Genomic DNA, 6,000 nt, shown 5'->3' on the forward strand with positions numbered 1-6,000 from the left:
GGTTATATGTGGGGGTTCAATTTAGGGTTAGGTTTACCAAATAACCTCTGCTATATTAAAACCGTTGTGCTTATGAGATGCCCCGTCAAATACAGTGAAACCATCAAGTGTGTGTGTGTGTGTGTGTGTGTGTGTGTGTGTGGTTGAGGTATACCTATGATGAAAATTACAGGCCTCTCTCATCTTTTTAAGTGGGAGAACTTGCACAATTGGTGGCTGACTAAATACTTTTTTGCCCCACTGTATGTGGGGGTTCAATTTAGGGTTAGGTTTACCAAATAACCTCTGCTATATTAAAACCGTTGTGCTTATGAGATGCCCCGTCAAATACAGTGAAACCATCAAGTGTGTGTGTGTGTGTGTGTGTGTGTGTGTAATGTAGTGATTTCACAGCCCAATGCATGTCAGCAGCTAAATTTGATTGCATTTGATGAGACTTTCCATTAAAATTAATAACCTAATTAAAAGTGGGCGATCAACTGTGGTAGTATCATGAGTTCTTATGGAAAACACCAACATCTCTCTATAGTCTAAATAAACCACTTAGAATAATCATATGTGACCAGGTAAGAAAGAAAGAAAAGAAGAAGAAAGTGATGTGACGTGCAGCCATGTATGGTGTCCCATACTTGGGATTTTAACCCATCCAAGTGCACACACACACCATGAACACACACCCAGAGCAGTGTGCAGCCATTTTTTGCTGCGGCACCCGGGGAGCAGTTGGGGGTTTGGTGCCTCAGTCGTGGTATTGAAGGTGGGAGAGAGTGCTATACATTCACTCCCCCCACCGGTACGAGACTCAAACCCACAACCTTGGGTTACGAGTCCGACTCTCTAACCATTAGGCCACGACTTCCCCCTTATGGTCTGAGGATGAAAAATTTTGACCACAGAATAATCATATGTGACCAGGTAAGAAAGAAAGAAAAGAAGAAGAAAGTGATGTGACGTGACGTGCAGCCATGTATGGTGTCCCATACTTGGGATTTTAACCCATCCAAGAGCACACACACACCATGAACACACACCCAGAGCAGTGTGCAGCCATTTTTTGCTGTGGCACCCCAGGGAGAAGTTGGGGGTTCGGTGCCTTGATCAAGGGTCTCACCTCAATCGTGGCATTGAAGGTGGAAGAGAGTGCTGGTCATTCATTCCCCCATCAACAATCTCTGCTGGTACAGAGACTCAAACCTGTGACCTTTGGGTTACAAGTCTGACTCTCTAACCATTAGGCCATGACTTTCCCCAATGGTGTAGCAAATTGAATATATCAATTAAGATTCCACTGCCCCCTGTGCATACTACTAAGAGAACAATAGGTCAAACATTTATAATTCTAAAATGCTTGAATTGCTCTACTGGAATCTCAGTGCAGTTCTTACACTGCCAGTACTCCAACACTAATCAAAGGTCTATTCCAGGACTTTAATGGGTGACATCTGATCCCCAGTAACCTCAGCAGCAATCCAATGTTCATTGGGATGGAGGCGTAAGTGAGAAAATGAATTAAATAAAGAGGTGATTAGCATGGAGGTGCCAGATTAACAAACACAGGCTGCAGTTTGACTTGTCTTTAGTCTGGTTAAGCCTGGAATGGACTTAAAATGTGCTATATAAGTTTCCTTCATACATGAACATTTAGAAAGTTGCTCTAAATAAACCCCTTTAAACTCTTTGTAAAATCTTTATATTAAATCAAAATCATTCTCACAACAGTCAGCCATGCTGAAATACAAACATAACATTTAAGTGATATTGCTTTTATTTTTCCAACAACTATATCTTGAACATTGGGGGAACATATTTTTGGGGGTGGGGTAACAAATATATTGGCCCTTTTTGGTTCTCAAAAAAACAATTAAAAAAAAGGCCCAAATCTGAATACATTTTTGAATAAAGTCTTTATTTGTAATACTTTTTTTCCCTAAATGTGTTAAAGGCCACATTTGAAATAATTTTTTTGCACTAATGTCAAACATTTTCATAGAAAGGCCGTAGCACACCAAACTGATGGTCGGCTGTCGGCCGATGTCAGGCCATCGTTGAGCATTTGTCAACCCAGTTTTTGCTATGTGTTCTGCACCGTTGGAACGAGTGGGATCACCATTGGCTTTACGGCCGATTAAGGTGTTGGAGTCATCGTGCGAGTGACCACTCTGATTGGCTCATAAGCATTCTAATATAAGAAAATATTCATAACAACTAAGCCGTCTGGAATGAAGAAAGTGAAGATGATCAACATCATTTATATTGAAAATGATAAGCAGTTGCTGCTTTGTTTATGGTTTGTGTATCCGAAGTGCTAGTTCCACTTTCCCTTTGACAAATACAGACTACTGCCACCTGCTGGTACTGAAAACTTTCTTCTCTCACACAAGCACAGAATATACATGCTACAGGCTAGTACTTGCTAGTTGGCTGTAGTTTTCATGTGTTTTCAACCTAATTTTTTTGGCCCAGATGCAGGTGACACAAGCTGCTTTTGTTGCCACTAGTTCTTTGATGTCAGATTGGTATGTCACAACTTAATACAGTGGGGCGGGGTGAAAAACCAACAACAACATAACTACATACACTAAACTAAATGATATACCTAACTACTTAATGACATAACTAAATTATAACATTTCTTTTAAGCACAGACCTGACTGTAACGTGGAGTCGTGACAACGGAGTAGAGGATCCACATGCAAGGCTTTATTAAAAGCGTATTCAGACAGGCAGGGTCAAACACTGGCAAAACAGTAAAATCCAAGGAACAGGCAAAAGAGTAATCCAATACACAGGTAATGGTCTGGGCAGGCAGCAAACAATCAAATGCAAGGAAACAGTCCCAGATCAAAACACGAAGGCAAGGCAAGGCAACAAGGAACAAGGGTAACACAGGAGAACACGGCAATGTTACAGGCTAACAACCATCAGCGATGTGTTTGTGTCTGAGTGGATCTTTTATAGTCCTTCTAATGTGAGGCAGATGTGAACTGGTAAGGAGTGCTGATAAATCCGGGCAAAGGATTGTGGGAAATGGAGTCCTGAGTAAATGGTAAAAGGATGGAGTGACCTCTGGTGGAGATCATGGGCACTTCAGTGAGTGATCGTGACACTGAGGCTGACACATCAAGCAGACACTTGGGGGTTTCTTGTCCAAAAGAGTGCATTGAAGAAAAAGACAAACAGTTGAAGAACTAGAATTTATTGTAATGAATCTGAACTTTTTGCAAATTATATTTGCATTGTACTAAATGGTTGTCTTAACCACAACCTAAAAACACACGTGACAAACAACAGTACAGCTGCGCATCTCCAAGCAACACACCCAATGGTGTTTTGTTCCTGATTGAATTTTTTATTTTTTTTACAAATCAGTTAAGTTAATGATTCGCCGACTTACAAAGGCAGTCACCTGTTTGGTTCCTGAATAATTCAGCTTTTTAACAAATCAGATGAATGAATTCTTTCTCAACAAGACAGTCGTCACCTACTGGTGTATCAATATAACCTATATACAGAGTCGCTGAGAAATTCCCACCGCTACAGTACTGCACAGTGTTTCTGCTCAGCTGTGTTTCTTGCAAAGCCTCGGCTTTTCCAGGCATACAAGACCAAATCCTACTTACCTGAATGGGGAAATTCTGAAATCTCAAAACCTGCTTGCCACACTCAGTTAAATAATGCATTTCAAATCAGCAACAGAATCTGACATGAACTGTCCCATAAATGTTGTTTCTCACGTAGAGCTTATTTTTCAGGCTGGACTAGTCAATGCGCATGTGAAGTCTTAATCATGTGAGCAACCAAGCTCAAGTGTAAATATAAGTGTCACTGTTTCTTACATTCTTAGAACTGTTCGGAAACTGGAGCCTCTAGTGGCAGGTGCAGTAATGCAATAACTTTCCCAGTTGGTGATTGGCTCTTTTATTTAGAGTGAACTTATTCCACTATATTGCATGTTGCACTTTCTCCCATTAGTAACATGAGTGCCCTGTCTTGGTACTTCTAAAGTCTTTGCTGTTATATAAGAGCACTTGGAAGGCTGCTCAACCAATCATATTTAAACTGTTGTATAATGTTCTTCATGATTTAAAAAAAAAAAATTATTTCTTTTATATAAATTAAGGTCTAAGCATAAACTATATTGGCCCTTCCTCAAATGCAGCATTTGTGGTGGACTTTACTGTTGAGTAACTATGTTTTATATTTGCATGGTCCTCAATTCTTTCAGAAGAAAAATTCTATTTTTTTTTTGTGTCAGTTGGTTTCATGCAACTTTTTAATACACTTAACACTCTGTGGGTGTTTGTAGCCTGAGTGAATTACTAAGAGGAAGGCATAGACTGCTTCGGTGTGAGAAGTGAAGTCTGGTACACACTGTACGTGTAAGTGTGGAGTGAGGGACCATGCCCTTTGACCTTGTGTGTGACCTCAGTTCCGGAGTGTAGTGGAGTCCTTCTGTGAGTAAACACATACACTTGGCCAACGGGAAGAGAGGATTTCCTCAGTTTAAACACTGTGTGTGTGAGTGTGTGTGTGTGTGTGTGTGTGTGTTCCAGGAGAGAGGAGACAGAAGCGAGGTCAGTGAAATGGATGTACTGAGATTTAAACATTTTTACTGTTATTTTGTTTGATTTATAAGCCTCTAACAGGCTGAAGAAATCATATATCTTACCATTTCGTACAACAATATTTTATAATATCACCCATTTCCACCTACAAGGATGGTGAGAATGTGTAATAGGCAGACCAGTAGACAAGGAGAAACGGTGGAATGAAGAGAAAACACAAAGGCATGGGTTTACCATGAACACAATGCAAACTGTTTGTGTGTGCACTTAAGATAAGGTTTAGAGTTCAAACAGAACTTATTTTAATTTGAATATAAACCAATGCGATTAGAGGATTTCAAAGAAAAAGAACAGCTGCAGAAGGAGAGATAGAAAAATATATACTTGTAAAACATGTGCTTGTACAGAAATATACATTCACAATTACACAAGCTACACAGTCGAGTAATTTCTGAAAGGAGCTGAGCTTTCAGCCCTGTACTACCGCACGGAAATCAGCATGCTGTGATTTTCCTTAAGTAAAGAGTGTATGTGTGTGTCAGGAACTGGTGTCTCTTTGAGTCTGTGTCTCTGGCTGTGTGAGATATGTTTCCTCTCCAGAGTGGAAGTGCATTATGATCAGCTTTAGGGAGTGTGTGTGTGTGTGTGTGTGTGTGTGTGTGTGTGTGTGTGTGTGTGTGTGTGTGTGTGTGTGTACATTTCTGCAAGCAGTTATTGGCTGAACGAAATCCTAACCTAACATACAGCATAAAAGAAAGAAATTTAGATGTAAAACAAAATGACAAGTACACACACTCATTCTGTCTAAATGACACTAAATACATTCATTTGGATTTTTCTTGCATAGATATTACACATGCAAATTTTTGTTAGATTTTTTGAAAAATTTGATAACTCACACGTTCATTTGCACCCCCTTGCATTTTCTCTTTCCCTCCATCACCTCACTATGAAGGTGTGGACTGCTCCAGATAAGATAAGAGCCATGCAGACCAAATCACTCGGGCTTTGCGGACAGGGGAAGATTGGACAGCTGAGGTGGCAGCGCCAACAGGAAATGGCCCCCTTTGAAACAGGAAAAGGACGTGAAGAGTGTTTGTCAAAGGATACTGAGAGGATTGTTACATCAACTAAAGGAGCTTCTGTGTGTTTAGGTTGGCGTGTGTGTGTGTGTGTGTGTGTACTTGTTTCACTAACTGTAAAGGGCAGATTTCTGGAAATGGCCTTGCGAATACAGTCAATAATACAATAAAAGGGACTAACTAATGTATTATTTCACAACTAAAATGCAAAAAGTATAGGGTTGCATTGCAAACACACCTCAAGACCCCCAAAATATGTTGTTCACTGACCATCTGATCCCTTTTGCATGGTGGTACTGTATATTTCACATTGTTCTGGAGTTATGCCTGTTAAATTATCTGTACGTATTACT

This window comes from Sinocyclocheilus grahami, unplaced genomic scaffold (genome assembly GCF_001515645.1).
Source record: "Sinocyclocheilus grahami isolate Dianchi unplaced genomic scaffold, SAMN03320097.WGS_v1.1 scaffold143.1, whole genome shotgun sequence".
Lineage (NCBI taxonomy): Eukaryota > Metazoa > Chordata > Actinopteri > Cypriniformes > Cyprinidae > Sinocyclocheilus > Sinocyclocheilus grahami.